Source organism: Lissotriton vulgaris, chromosome 2_1 (assembly GCF_964263255.1).
Source record: "Lissotriton vulgaris chromosome 2_1, aLisVul1.2, whole genome shotgun sequence".
NCBI classification, from domain to species: Eukaryota; Metazoa; Chordata; class Amphibia; order Caudata; family Salamandridae; genus Lissotriton; species Lissotriton vulgaris.
The window spans coordinates 795,390,902-795,405,364 of record NC_141687.1 but is presented as its reverse complement, the minus strand read 5'-3'; positions in this window follow the sequence as shown (position 1 = coordinate 795,405,364).

The window sequence follows — 14,463 nt, the reverse complement described above, 5'->3', positions numbered from 1 at the left end:
GTCGGGCCACTTTTGCGATATGCCGGGATCGATGAAGTGGGGCGCCTCCCTCAGGAATCTTCACACGAAGCTTCTCGAACTCTTCAGGCTTTTGGACCGGTACCGAATGACGTCGAGCCCCACGATGGGCGCCAATTGGAGTTCTGGACTTTTTGGTTCCGTCCAGAGGTGTCAGGGATAACACCCGAAGACCCCGGAGTTCTACCTGTCTCGGTGCACAAATAAACAGAAACACGGGCTTCTGGATGGTGGCGTCAAAGACCAAAGGTTTATTACTGCAGGGACACAGAAGTCACAGAAACTACACACGGGCAGTGTCTAGGAGCCTGTTCGATTTGTACAAAGAGGGTTGCTCCTTATATACTAAATATTGGGCTTCGGGCAAATTCTTTACATGTTAGTACATTCCTAAACCTTTGTGTCCTAAACAATAAATATTTGGCGTTGCACAGGAATCGTCAACAATACCTGATGTCAAAACATTACGAACGAGGGGTTCCCACTTTTCCATCATAATCCCATGTCAACTTTTCATTCAAGAGCCGGGCCGCCTCATCGTAAATTTCGTTACCTCCCCCTAATAAAGGCCCAGAAGGAAAGGAACAGAGCCAGGTGCAGAAGATAATAAAGCAGGATAAGAGATGTTTGTGGGTCGTAAATGGGCAAGGCTACCAGCTTCGGCCGCCTAATCATGATCAGGCCAACGAACACGAGAACCAGTATAGCAGGACTGGCCTCAGGCAGAGGAGGCAACTTCTGTCGAGTCATGTAGCCATGGCGTGTTCTGTTCTAAGGTGCACGTGTCACTGGAGAGGTGAATCGCCGGCCAAAGCCTACGTGTCCTTAATCGAAATGAAGTAATCAGAGGTCATTGCGTGTCCATTGACTATGTGAGGGCAAGAAATACAAAATGGCTGCCATAATCTAAGATGGATGCCATGGGTAGATCAGAAATGTGTTTGTAACAGGAGTACTCTTGCTCGTAGCATAGCGAAAACACCAGGATATACTAAATGGATCATTTGCGGTTCACTGATACCAAAATTATGTATTTACGACAATGTTGGAAACACGGGTTCAAATCGTCACGGAACCTCAAGAGCGCTGAAACTTTTCAGACAATCACCCCCAGTCACAGATCTGGGTTGAATCCATCATCGTTCTTTAGCTCAATTCACCACTCCAGTTCAGACACGGCTATATGCAAATCAGTCTTGAACATGTGCCTCAAGGGAACAGTCCAGCCCGAACTGTCAAGCAATGTCTTCCCTGGACTGCCAACCAGCATCCTCCTGGGACTGGTTTTGGGCTAACAGCCCTCATCCTCCAGGCTAGCTTGAAACCAGTGGCAAAGTGAGCAAGGGACCCACGTCTGGCCAGGTCGGTCCTAGGATGCTTGTTTCCAGTCCAGGGAGGACCTGGCCTGGCAGTTCGGACTGGACTGTACCCATTGGGCACAGGGTCAAGACTGATTTGCATATGGCTGGGTCCAAACTGGAATGGCATGGTGAGCAAAAAAACTAGGGATTTAGGCCCGGATCTCTGTACTGGGGTGAATGTATAACATTGTTCTGCATTCTTTCCATCAATTGTTCTTTTTGCATTTGTCACCCTGAGTGGGACGGGTATGCCCAGACATGGATCCCTTGCTCTCCATGCCACTGGAGTCAAGCTATCCTGGCTGATGAGGGCTGAAAGCCCGAAACCGGTCCTAGGATGCTTGTTTCCAGTCCAGGGAGGACCTGGCCTGGCAGTTCAGGCTGGACTGTTCCCATTGGGCGCATGGTCAAGACTGGTTTGTGTATGGCTGGGTCCAAACTGCAAATGCGTGGTGAGCAAAAATCCAATGGATTTAGGCCCAGAGCTCCGTACTGGGTTAATGTATGACATTGTTCTGCATTCTGTCCATGGATTGTTCTTTCAGCATTTGTCACCCTGAGTGGCACGGGTGTGCCCAGATGTGGGTTCCACGCTCTCCATGCCACTGGAGTCAAGCTATACTGGTGGTCATAGGATGCATATTTTCCAGTCCAGGGAGGACCTGGCCTGGCAGTTCAGGCTGGACTGTTCCCATTAGGTGCAGGGTCAACACTGATTTGCATATGGCTGGGTCCAAACTGGAATGGCATGGTGAGCAAAAAAACGTCAGATTTAGGCCAGATCTCTGTACTGGGGTAAATGTATGACATTGTTCTACATTCTGTCCATCAATTGTTCTTTTTGCATTTGTCACCCCGTGTGGGACAGGTATGCCCAGACGTGGGTCCTGTGCTCTCCATGCCACTGGAATCAAGCTATCCTGGGTAATGAGGGCTGAAAGCTCTTAACCGGTCCTAGGATGCTTGTTTCCAGTCCAGAGAGGACCTGGCCTGGCAGTTTGGGCTGGACTGTTCCCATTTGCCGCAGGGTCAAGACTGATTTGCATAAGGCTGGGTCCTAATTGGAATGGCATGGTGAGAAAAATAAAGATGGATTTAGGCCCAGATCTCTGTACTGGGGTGAATGTATGACATTGTTCTGCATTCTGGCCATCAATTGTTCTTTTCCCTTCTAAATAAGAGGCACCCTACCTTGTGGGTTACAGAGCTTACTTAGGAGTGGCTTAATATTATTTTAAATGTCAAATTTGACTTCAGGTTTCAACTGCAGCACTAAGACTACATAGGTAGGCCTGAAGCCATTATTTTCTTATCACACTAGTGAATGGCACTAAAAGAGCTGCAATCCACAAGTGATATTTAACTTTCCGTTCCATGTATGTCGTGTTTATGCTATATACTATGGTCTTACATGAGAGTTACATATGCCAATCTGAGACTAACCAATTTTTACATGTTTGAAATTTCACAACACATACACTATGCATTGGACGGCAGGTTGTAAAAACAGCAATACATTTCAGCAAAATAGAGTGTGACAACTCAAAAAGGGGCATTTTTTCACACAATTTTCTTTTAATTTATATTAATTTGTCCATGTAGAATGAGGAACCCCTATTCACAAATGTACATTTGGTCATAAACATACGTTTAAGACTGAAATAACTTTTTTATTCGTCCTAGGAATCCACAAATGGATTCCAGACATGCGAAAATCCATTACTCGTGAAGATAGCCGCCTTGAGTGGAGAGTTCTCTGCACACGTAAATCACACTCATGGAATGGGAACATGGGAGTTCCAGGGCTTGGTTTTTAGTGAAAGTTTGTAAATACCCCAAAACATAGTTGGTTGACAGCATTCTCAAACTGTTTGGCTGACAACAGGCAATCAGAATTGTCCTACAACAGGGACCTATTCTATTCCCTCTGTGTGAAGGTCTCTGCTATGGAGAATGCCATACAGCAAGAATAGGATCCCGATCAGACTATCACGCAATCTTCTCAGAAGTACGCCTTGAAACCTGTGTCTTTATTGTATCTTGCCTGATGATAGGATACCACCGGCATGCCACATCTCTGGATCTCCATGGAGACACTTTTTACCATACAACCACCATCTTACCTTGATCATAAATTAACCCCTTCACTGCGGCCGCTATTCCGCCGCAGTGCTAGGGGGGCGTGGCGGCCGCACGGCGGCCGCATGCTGGTGACGGAACCGCTCCGTCACCAGCGTCGGTTGACCTGTGCTTGTGACGGAGCGGTTCCGTCATGGCCCGCCCCGCTCAATAGAACGTCAGCGAAGGCGCGAAATTCGCGCCGCGCAGGTGCGCAGAGCGGGCCATGACGGAACCGCCCCGTCATCAGCTCAGCTCACCCGTAGCTGATGACGGAGCGGTTCCGTCATCAGCACTTAAGGGGTTAAAAATGTTAACATAAAAAAACTAATGAGCAGATTTGCTGAATTTAATTAGAAGAAAAATGTCCTCCTGTTTACTCATACTTTAGTGAACTTGGAGAATGTAATTCGATTTTGAGTAGATTTTGGGCCTAAGCCACGAAGGAAACGGTCACTGTTCCCATTCAATGAGTAACAGTTCCTCCCAGTGTGTCTAATATGGGCATTTATGTTTTATTTCCATTCCCTTGACGAAGGGATAGGGTTATCCTGAAATGCATTGGGAAATGACTACAGAAACCATTTTTTTTGTTGTTATTCTGTAAATTATGTATTCTGAGATTTAATGTTATGTTTGTACATTTTGATCAATAATTGATAAGAAAATGAGATAATCACGGAGAGTGATCTGTAACTAAATGAACAATGCTTTGAGACAGACAGAGTGTGTATGTGTATTTGAAAATGTATGTATTGTTGACAGATTGTAAACATTTCAGCAAAAACCCATAGCAGTGCGGGCAGGGGCAAGTGTATGTTTACACTTGCATTAGCTACTCAGTTGATTGAGGCAGGCTACCTCACACCCACCCACCACTCTCAACCAATTTATATAGAGTACACAGGAGAAATTGGTTTACATATAAATAGGAGTACGCAGTTACACCCCTCACATTCATTACTTCCCTGAGTTTACCATCTTTCAAGGTCTCCAAGATCCGGAAGGAACTTAGAATATTCATAAGACCGGATAGGATCTCTTCGCTGCAATTTGCCAAGAGAGTAAGACTACTCTTGTTATCCATACTAGCCATCTTCTGACCAACTACATTACGGAGCCCTACAGAGACTGAAGATGACACACCTATGGAGGAGATTAACCTATTCTGAACTAATCTCCCTGCCACCCAAAGCCAGAACAGAACTCCATCAGTGGATCGAACCCACTAACGCGTGGAACAGGAGAGCTATCTTTGGGACGACACCCAACATAATCATAGAATCAGATGCCAGCCAGTTGGGCTAGGGATTCAGATGTGGAGATGTGTCTATGAGGGATGATGGTCAAAGGAGGACCTGCAGCTACACATCAACTGCTTGGAACACTTAGCCGGATCCTTTGCGGTCAAATCCTTCACCAGACAGAGAGTATCCTGCTGCATTCTGCTGACGATGGACAACATCTCGTGGTCCAGTACATCAATTGAGTGGGGGGCACCCACTCAAAGGCATTATCAAAGTTTGTGAAGGATTTCAGGCACTATTGCCTTCAGAAACAGCTATTGGTGATGGCAAAGTACCTCCCAGGAATAAAGAATATGGTATTGGACTAGAATTCCAGGAGCTACTAGGACAGGAGTGACTGGCAGCTTTAATGCACGGTCTTCCTGGCCCTAATAGACAGATGGGATCACTGCGATTTGGACCTTTTTGCATCTTGATTGAATCATCAACTACCACGATATGTGAGCTGGAGACCGGACCCAGAATAGCGGTGGATGCCTTCCTTCAAGACTGGGAGAAGGATCTTCCGTATGCCTTTCCACCTTTTATGATGCTTTCCAGAGTAGCAGGTCAAGTCAAACAACAAGCAGCATCCATGGTGTTTGTCACACCGATCTGGAAGTCACAGGCAGGATTATCAACGCTGATGGAGCGCTCATGGAACCTACCGATAGAAGTGCCCCCATCCTCGTAGATACCTCTCCCTCATGGCATGGAAGATTTCCGAGGACACTAGAAAGACGCTACAATCTTTATCCAGCAATTGTGGGCTACGGGCTCCATCAAGAGATATTGCTCGTCTCTAAGATAATGGAATAGTTGGTGTTTGGAAAGACAACTGAATCCCTTGGGGCAGAAGTTACAAATAGTCAAATTTTTGGGTAGAATTGGCAGCCAGGGCTGACATATTGTACAGTCAGTTCCTTTATGTCAGGCATACCAACCGGATATAACATTATTGATGGTTATGGTTGGAGAACACCTTTTGGTCTGTAAACTAATGAAGGGTATCAGACTCTCTAAGCTCCCGGAGCCCAAATACTCAGGCCTAAGGGACATTAATGAGGTATTAAGACTGATCCTTAGTTGGTAAGATAACCAGTACCGGTCACAAAAGTAACTGTCTGCAAAACTGGCCATATTACTATGTGTCATTTCATGTTGGAATTTGAGGGCTTTGAGTACTTTTCACACAAGAAAGAGTCACGTTTACCATATATAGGAGAACTAAGGCTAATACCAGGTCGGTATTAGCCTTAGGGTATATGTGGTCAGATGCATGAAGGCATATGAAGAGGTAACAGCAGATATCAGACTGACAAGTGAGAGATATCGTCTAATTATCATGCAAAAGCTGTTCAAGACAGTACATCACCTTCCATTGCCAGGTGAGTATGATGGACCATTGCCGAGGCTGGTGTGGATGTGCATAAGTTTGGAGCCCACTCCACGAGAGGGACCATGGTGTCTAAGGCCATACCGGTAGGTGGCAGACTTCGGGATTTCATGAGTGTGGCGGACTGATCATCCGAGTCGCCCTTCAAGACATTTTACTTTAAACCCATTTCTGAGGCCGCAACTCTGGTAGTAAGGAAGCTTTGAACTTGCATAATTCTCACCTCCGGTCCTGATATAGAATGAAAAATGTCCTAGCTAGGAGGAAAGATTCAATTCTATTAAGGACAAGGAGGAGAGGATTATCCCACCCAGGGACATCATGAAATGACTTTCGGACCCTCCCGAAGGTACTTCATTATCAGTAAGTAAATTAATAACATATGTCTATATATATGGATGTTTAGGAATTTATTTTAAATGTTTTTTCTCAAAATGTAAAGAAACTAAGGTGATGAAATCATGGTTGTGCATAAAAATCTTATGATAACAAAGATTTGAAAAACGTGCGTTACCTCTCGGTTTAGGGAATGACCAGAAATTTGTATAGGGCAGACGCTCAAGGTTAACTTCCTTCAATGAAGAAGGGAACAGGAAGGGATGTCACGCTGTTATATATACCGGATTGGACTATGATTGGACTATTGTTACTATGGAGCCTCATCCCCTATGGTTCATGGGATATGTAGTCTGTGTTGTTTTTTCTTAAATATGTTATTCAAAGGCTGCTGATTTATTAAAGTGAAGGAAGAAATGCATAATACTTGTCTCCTTGACCGTAATAAAGTTGAAACTTTCCATCTTGTTAGCTATGAAATTTTTCATTTTTAAACTGGTTCAAACATTGTCTGACAATGTTTATTCCTTTGGTTTATTTTGCTTTGTGTTTGTTTTTTATCTCAGCTAGGAGAGTAAAAAGACGGAAATTGTATTTTTAATTAAATATTGTAAATGTGCTAGTTTATTTATTAAATTGAAAATTGTAATTTAGGAATTTATTTGTTACTGCGATGTTTGTTGTGATGTTTTCGTGCGTATCATGTAACCGATAGAACGTTTCTTGAATCATCAGATAAATTGTACATTTAAACACTTTTGTTTACGCAATGCACTATGTTGAAATAAAAGAGTTATAGATTGTACCATAAAACGACTTTCCTTCGTATTTTTTTTATTAAAGTTGTGAATTATTTTTTTACTTTCGTATGCGGTTCACCCATGCCTAAAATCATCATATATAGATGTATGGCACACCATTTTCAGGGCCCATTTTTCGTCATGTGATGCTTTCATCGCTTAAATAATTTCTTCAGGAGAATGTTTTGTTTCCCGCTGTGAATTTGCTGCCTCGCGCTGCCTGACCTTTTCTTCCCGTTTGAGAAGGTAAGACCTCGGTGTGTCGAGCTCCTTATCGTATTAACCTCTTGCACAGCTGTCTGAGGCTTATGGCTACTGTACCTGATCCACAAATCATCTCAGAAATAATACCGGTGAAAATACCGAGCAGTGCTGCGCGGGAGGATAATGCATCCCAGAGCTTAAAAACTGGAAGAGAAACGCATTATGGGAAAGCACCAGGAAGCATTATCTAGTCTGTCAGGTAAGCCAGTCCCCGATGGTTAGAGAGAGCACACGCATTCAAACATCTGGTGAGAAGCAGCTTCAGTTTGGACTGTCCATGTGTTTTATGATCAAACATATATATTCCCTTTCGAAGATGCTCGTACAACATACATTGGCAAAGCTTTGTCAACAATTCGTTTGCTCTGTCATGGTTTTTACAAAACATTGTTGTTAGGGAAACTGGTGGGCCATAATCAATATAAAAAATACATTAAAAAAATTGGCTAAAAGCAAAAATATTTTGGGATTTAAAAAAGTATACATTTCCACAGTAGTAGCTGGTACTGAAAGGAGTTACATTGTGGGAGGATGTACTTATTGTGACAGGACAAAATGATGTCACTTGTAGAGAAGTTACCCAGTGGCTGAAGTAGGCTGAACTAATGCCCCTTGCTGTATGCTATTGTGGGGGAGGGGAGAAAATGACACATTAACAAACCAATGGCAGAAAACCTCTAGATGCAAGTATATTAGGAGTAGAATGTTACTAAAATTTAAAGGTGTTGGCTTACGCCAGACCTAAAAATGACTTAAAAGCGCCAGGGTAGGGCTGGTTATTTCCTATTTACAAAAGATCTCACAGCAAATGCCTAACCCAATTGGCAATTTGTGTAGAACAGTTACACTTCTGTGCAAGGCAATTGTAACTGCAACCACACAGTGATCACTCCTGACCACTGAATGCTTTAAAGCATCACTGTGCAGTGATACATACATTTAATAAGTTTTCAATAATGCTTCTAGATCAGGCTATTGCCAATCAAAGGAAATATTGTTCTTGACTATTCAACTCCCAACATTGCCATCTGGGCGCTAATGCCGATTTTCATAACTGGCAGTGTAAACAAGTTCTGATTTTCGTAAACTAAAAAAGCCTGTTACGAGTATTATGTTTCCCTTTTTTGCTTTATTAAGGTAACATGGTGATGGACGGAACATCTGAACCAATCAAATACTCACACCCAGTCAACAGATCTGGGTTTAATCCATCATCGTTCTTTAGCCCACTCTGCCACCCCAGTTCAGACATGGCCATATGCAAATCAGTCTGACCCTGTGCCTCATGGGAACAGTCCTGCCCTTACTGCCAAGCCATGCCTTCCCTGGACCGGAAACAAGCTTCCTAGGACCGGTTTCTGGCATTACAGCCATCTTCAGCCAGGCTTGCTTGAATCCAGTGGCAAAGTAAGCAAGGGACTCACGTCTGAGCATACCCTGCCAACTTATGGCGAACAAAGCGGTACAAAGGGGTTGGTGATGGACGGAGCATCTGAACCAATCAAACACTCACACCTAGTCAACAGATCTGGGTTTAATCCATCACCATTCTTTAGCCCACTCTGCCACCCCAGTTCAGACATGGCCATATGCAAATCCGTCTGACCCTGTGCCTCATGGGAACAGTCCAGCCCGAACTGCCAAGCCATGCCTTCAGATGCTCCGTCCATCACCACCCCCTTTTGTACCGTTTTGTTCGCCATAAGTTGGCAGGGTATGCTCAGACGTGAGTCCCTTGCTCACTTTGCCACCGGATTCAAGCAAGCCTGGCTGAAGACGGCTGTACTGACAGAAACCGGTCCTAGGAAGCTTGTTTCCGGTCCAGGGAAGGCATGGCTTGGCAGTTCGGGCTGGACATTCGGCTAATGTTCAGAAACAGAGATGCTCCTTTATCCCTATCAAAAGGCAGCTTCAGCAGCAAGGCCTTAAGTACCCACTCAAATACACAGCCAAACTCTAAGTGTCGGACGCACTTTTTCCAGAACCCCATGGCTGCATGGGAATGGTTAGAAACAAAGGGGGCGATAGTGGACCTGGATCTCCACAGCAGACCAGATACAAGGTCCAAAGCGCTCACGACGAACTCACCAAGATGGTCCATGGATGAATCTACAACACATATAGAACTAGAAAATAGAGCAGGCCCATCCTTCACACTGATGAGGGCTGACTAAGTCATTTAATATTTGGATGAAATATCCATTACTTGGTACTCTCAACTGTCACTTGGGCAGCCAATATGAAGGCCCCACACTTATCTGGGGAGTGGGAGGGTATGATAAGGGTTGATTGTGACACAAGTCTGGGGGGCAGATCAGACGAGTGGGAGGTGAAGTGAGCCACTACATTCATTCAGATTCACATGACTGAACACAGCAGGCTCCCCCGAGATCCAAGATGGAACGTTTTCTATTTCTTGTGTTGTATCTATACATACCTGAAATGATATAGATCAATAAAGCATTCCTGAAGGAGACCCTCTTGAAAGTGGTTGAATTGACCCGCTTTGCGGCTGTTGGAGGTGCCAAATAGTGGGCACTACCTACTCAGTGTACGCAAAAGGGGCCTCATTTGAATCACCACTTTTGGATCTCTCCTGAGGTGTCACTGGAGATCCTTAGGAGACAGATATATGCAAAAGAATGCAATGTCGCAGTGGAGGGCCCACTAAAAGGGATGCGACTATCGCTGATGGCACTAGTCACCCCAATAATAACAACATACAGTTCTTTTGCAGACTCCCTCTCACACTAGTACATGACCTAGATGCGCCTAGTATCTGAGGTGGCAATTTTAACTGCACACACAATATCGTACTGGGTAGATCACCCCTTCCACTATATGGTGCGACAAGCATAAGGACCGCAGACTCCCTCCAATCCTGGATAAGACATAAACAATTACAAGACATATGGTGAAAAACGCACCCCCAAACAGCCGAATATTCACACTACTCTCGTGCATCACCTACATACCTAGATCTCTTTGTTAGTCTGAAATACAGCAATGACTTCACACATACTAACTACCAAATATTTAGGCTGTACAATATCCTATCATAGAACTCCTAAAGTGGGATTACCTTGGAATAGAACAGGGCGCCAATACCGGCATGGAAATTGCAACTACATGCACTACACAAACCCGCATTCTGTGAAACCATCGGCATTGATGTATAGACCAATACTTTATAGATAACGAGGAAGCAGCCCCAAACAGAGGGTTGGAATGGGACGTTTAAGCCAGTGATCTGAGGGTTGTGTATTAAAACCAACAGTGAGGTGCAGACCATTGGTCACGAGCAATTAACCTACTTTGAACGCACCATTAGAGACTCGGGCATGGATTTGGGGCTGAGGGGTGACATCAGACACATACTTAGCAATCTCAGAAAAGAACACAGAACCCCTTTGGACAGACTGGGTAGACTGGATTATCGAGCACACATAGCTAAACAACAATCAGAGGGTGACAAAATGCTGCGATTTCAGGCTTGGTTGCTGAGAGCAAAGGTGGGCAGAACGCCGTTAGCCTACTATCAATAAGCAAGAAGACATAGAGTATTTCTAGACTACTGCAGAACATTGTACACTGCACAAAGAGGACAAATGCCCCTTCCCTTCAGACAGATATAGAGGGGATTCCTAAACCATTCATAGACTAAGTCCAATGACAGGAACAAGGTGAGCATCTACAATAGAGGAGATATGGACTGCTCCTTTGGAAGGCCCTATATAATGAAGGTCCTCAGAAAAATGGGGCTGGGCAGCAATCTCATCAGTTGTATTTACCTCATCTGCTCTGTTTCACGAGCCAGGGTGCGCACAGGAAGTAGATCTTGGACTTTTTCAAAATTAGCAGAAGCACCAGACAGGGGTGCCAACTCCCCCGATAATGTTTGCTCTTACCATGGAACCACTAGAAGAAGGACAAAGCGACAATACATGGGATATGACGCCATTATATGCAGACGATGCATTGATTTAGATACCAAATGTACAGACAATCTTACAGCCAATAATGAGCAGGTTGGATGAATTTGGCTTGCACTGCAGCTTGAAGATAAATTGGGTGAAGACATGCCTGTTCCCCCTCATGAGACTATTGGTGATTGAACGAGAGGCTCTACCGCACGTGGGCCCCAAGTGGAGCCTTGACACATTTGAAGGACTGGGCTATTCTAAGGCCCAGTGGTGCCAGGGAACAACACCTGAAACCTTCGTGGGTTACCTGTTCCGGCGTACAAATGACAGAGACACGGGACACTTCCTTCGGCGTCAAAGATCGAGGTTTATTTACTGCAGGGAACACAGAAGTCACAAGAAGTACAACACATGTAGGTTCTAGGAGACTGCTTCAAATTGCAACAGTGGATCGCTCCTTTTATACATATTTCCGTCATAGCACAACATGGCGAACAAAAGGTTACAACTCAGTTCCCACAGTAAACTTCAAAAGGGCTGCTTTCATGTATTCAGGATCCCGGAACATAATTACAGTAGCATCGCCAGTTCCCAACTGTAAAAGTAGATTATCCCACCATTAAGTACATTCCATTCCGGCTGTAAACGAGGTTTAAGGAAGAGACAGAAACAGGTGCAAGGGGAGACAAAGATAGACAACAGATTGAAAAGAGTGTAGGGGGGCGATATCGGAAACACGATTGCAGGATCAAAGGAGTCGTGCCTAATGAATGCACGGCTGAAACAATAGACCGGCACGGCAAGATGAGCCTCGAGCGGGGCCATCTGCCTTTGCAGTATCATCCCCCCTTGTCATAAAGACACCCTCAAAGGAACACGTGTCTTCCGCAAAAGTTTGGGAATCCCAGGGTCACGAAGCGGACAGTGTCCGTTCGCAGGCTACTTGAGGGCAAGAGACAAAATGGATGCCGTATCTAAAATGGAACCCGTGGGTTCAGATGAAGAAACCCACGAATAAGACGAATGGTTCAGGTCAGCATAGCGAAAACGCGTACACCCACTAAACTCGTCATTTGCGGTTCATAGATACCAAACTCGTCCATATTCGAACGAGTCGAAAACACCTCTTATAATTGTCACGGAACCTCAGACGCTCCTTTTGCCCTCATGTAGGCAAGCACTAGTCGATATCAGAATCGATCTCGATATTCATCAGATCATTCAGATGTTGCTGCAACATTATTCTATCCATCAATGCTTCCTTGGTAACAGATGGCCGTCTTATACACGTCGTAGCACAGAGGCCACATAAGGCAGGACCACACTGTACGCAAAGACAACACGTGAACAAAAATGCTACAACAACCCCAATGATCATCAGAATCTTCCAACCCCACGTCGACATCAGGCCCCAAAACCATCCTAGTAGCGTCCAATCACCTACGTCCACGTGTATGGACTCGGAGATCTTATGCAATTTCGAGATGGCTTGATAGACAGTTGGAGCGTTATCAGGGATGAAAATACAGCAACTCAAATGGATCACCTTACATACACCACCTCTATCTGCAAGAACAACGTCTAAAACCATACGGTTTTGTAACGTCATAAGCCTGTCCGCCTGAAGCTCTGCTGTCAGATTACCAAGAGCACTTGCAATTATATTAGCAGTCGATTCCACCACTCGAGTCAACTGTCTCAGGTTCCTACTATTGATCATAGGTCCCCAAAACGGCAGGAAACCCTTAAAGAAGTCTCCTGCTTCTTGACCGGCAGAGTCTTCTTCGCAAATAACGCCTCTCACAACTCTAGTCTTGTGATAATCGGACCCAACTGTGAAGGTTGGTGGCAACAGATTCGCAATATAACAGGTGCCCGAGAAGTCACGAGGCAACCATGTATATGCGCGATCATAACATACAAAGTATGTACCCTTGGCAGTCAAAAGAACAGGGGAAGAGAGCTTTGGTAAAACATACGTTTCAGTGCAAGCACTCCTCCCAAGCTGAGCTCGCGGACTTCGGCCAAGACCTTTCAAGCAGAAATTACCAAGATGGGGTATGATCCAGATCGGAGACGAGCTTTTAAGCTGTCTATCACCCACTGACATGCTATACTCAGCCTCACTCAGATCCCTGTATGCTCGCACCTCTTCCTCTGGGATAAGCGATGCGTCAAAAATATCTCTATCTAAATCAGCAATCGCTCTCGCCAAAGCCTTGTGGTATGGGCCAGGACCATGATCTGCAGTGCGTGGCTCTCGATGGGGGTAGGAATCTAGTGCGCTATGAAACATGGTTTGGAATGCTCGAGCTGACCCCTGGGAACTATAAGGAAGGACCAAATACGGAATTCCCCGATCCATGGTATGTGGCATTAAACCACACACCCAACAGTTAGTAGTGTTCATCACCAACTGATGTTGATGAAGAAGCTGGACAAAGGAGTTATTCATTAATTCCGCACGTCTAATCTGTTCATGTTGGGGCAGAGGATGGAAGAAATGTGAAGAAACAGTGGGAATAGATTTTGGTTCAGAAGAAGAAGTAGGTAAAGCAGAAGGCAGTAACGACTGTAGTGCAAAATACACTCCACCCACCAGTAGCATGGAAACAGTTAAAAACAGCAGGAACACCTGAAACAGAAAGCATTTTGTGCGTACAACCCTATGTAACGTCGATCTTTGAACTAACATCTTCTCCACTTCCGACAACTTTGAGAATTCCATCCTCTAAAAAAACGTCCGCAACGTTCTTGACGCACTTCGTTCTGAGTAGCGATTATCAATTCCCAGGAGTTCCCAGGAATCGACAAAAGTACCGACCTAGTGTCAGGAACCTGCTAAACAGAAGGAAGTACCCGCACGGCCCTACGGTCAACCCGGATGTAAGGTTTTCTTTAATCAAACATTCAATTTTAGTGCAAATCTCTTAGCTGTGGAAAAAGAAACATACGTGGAAA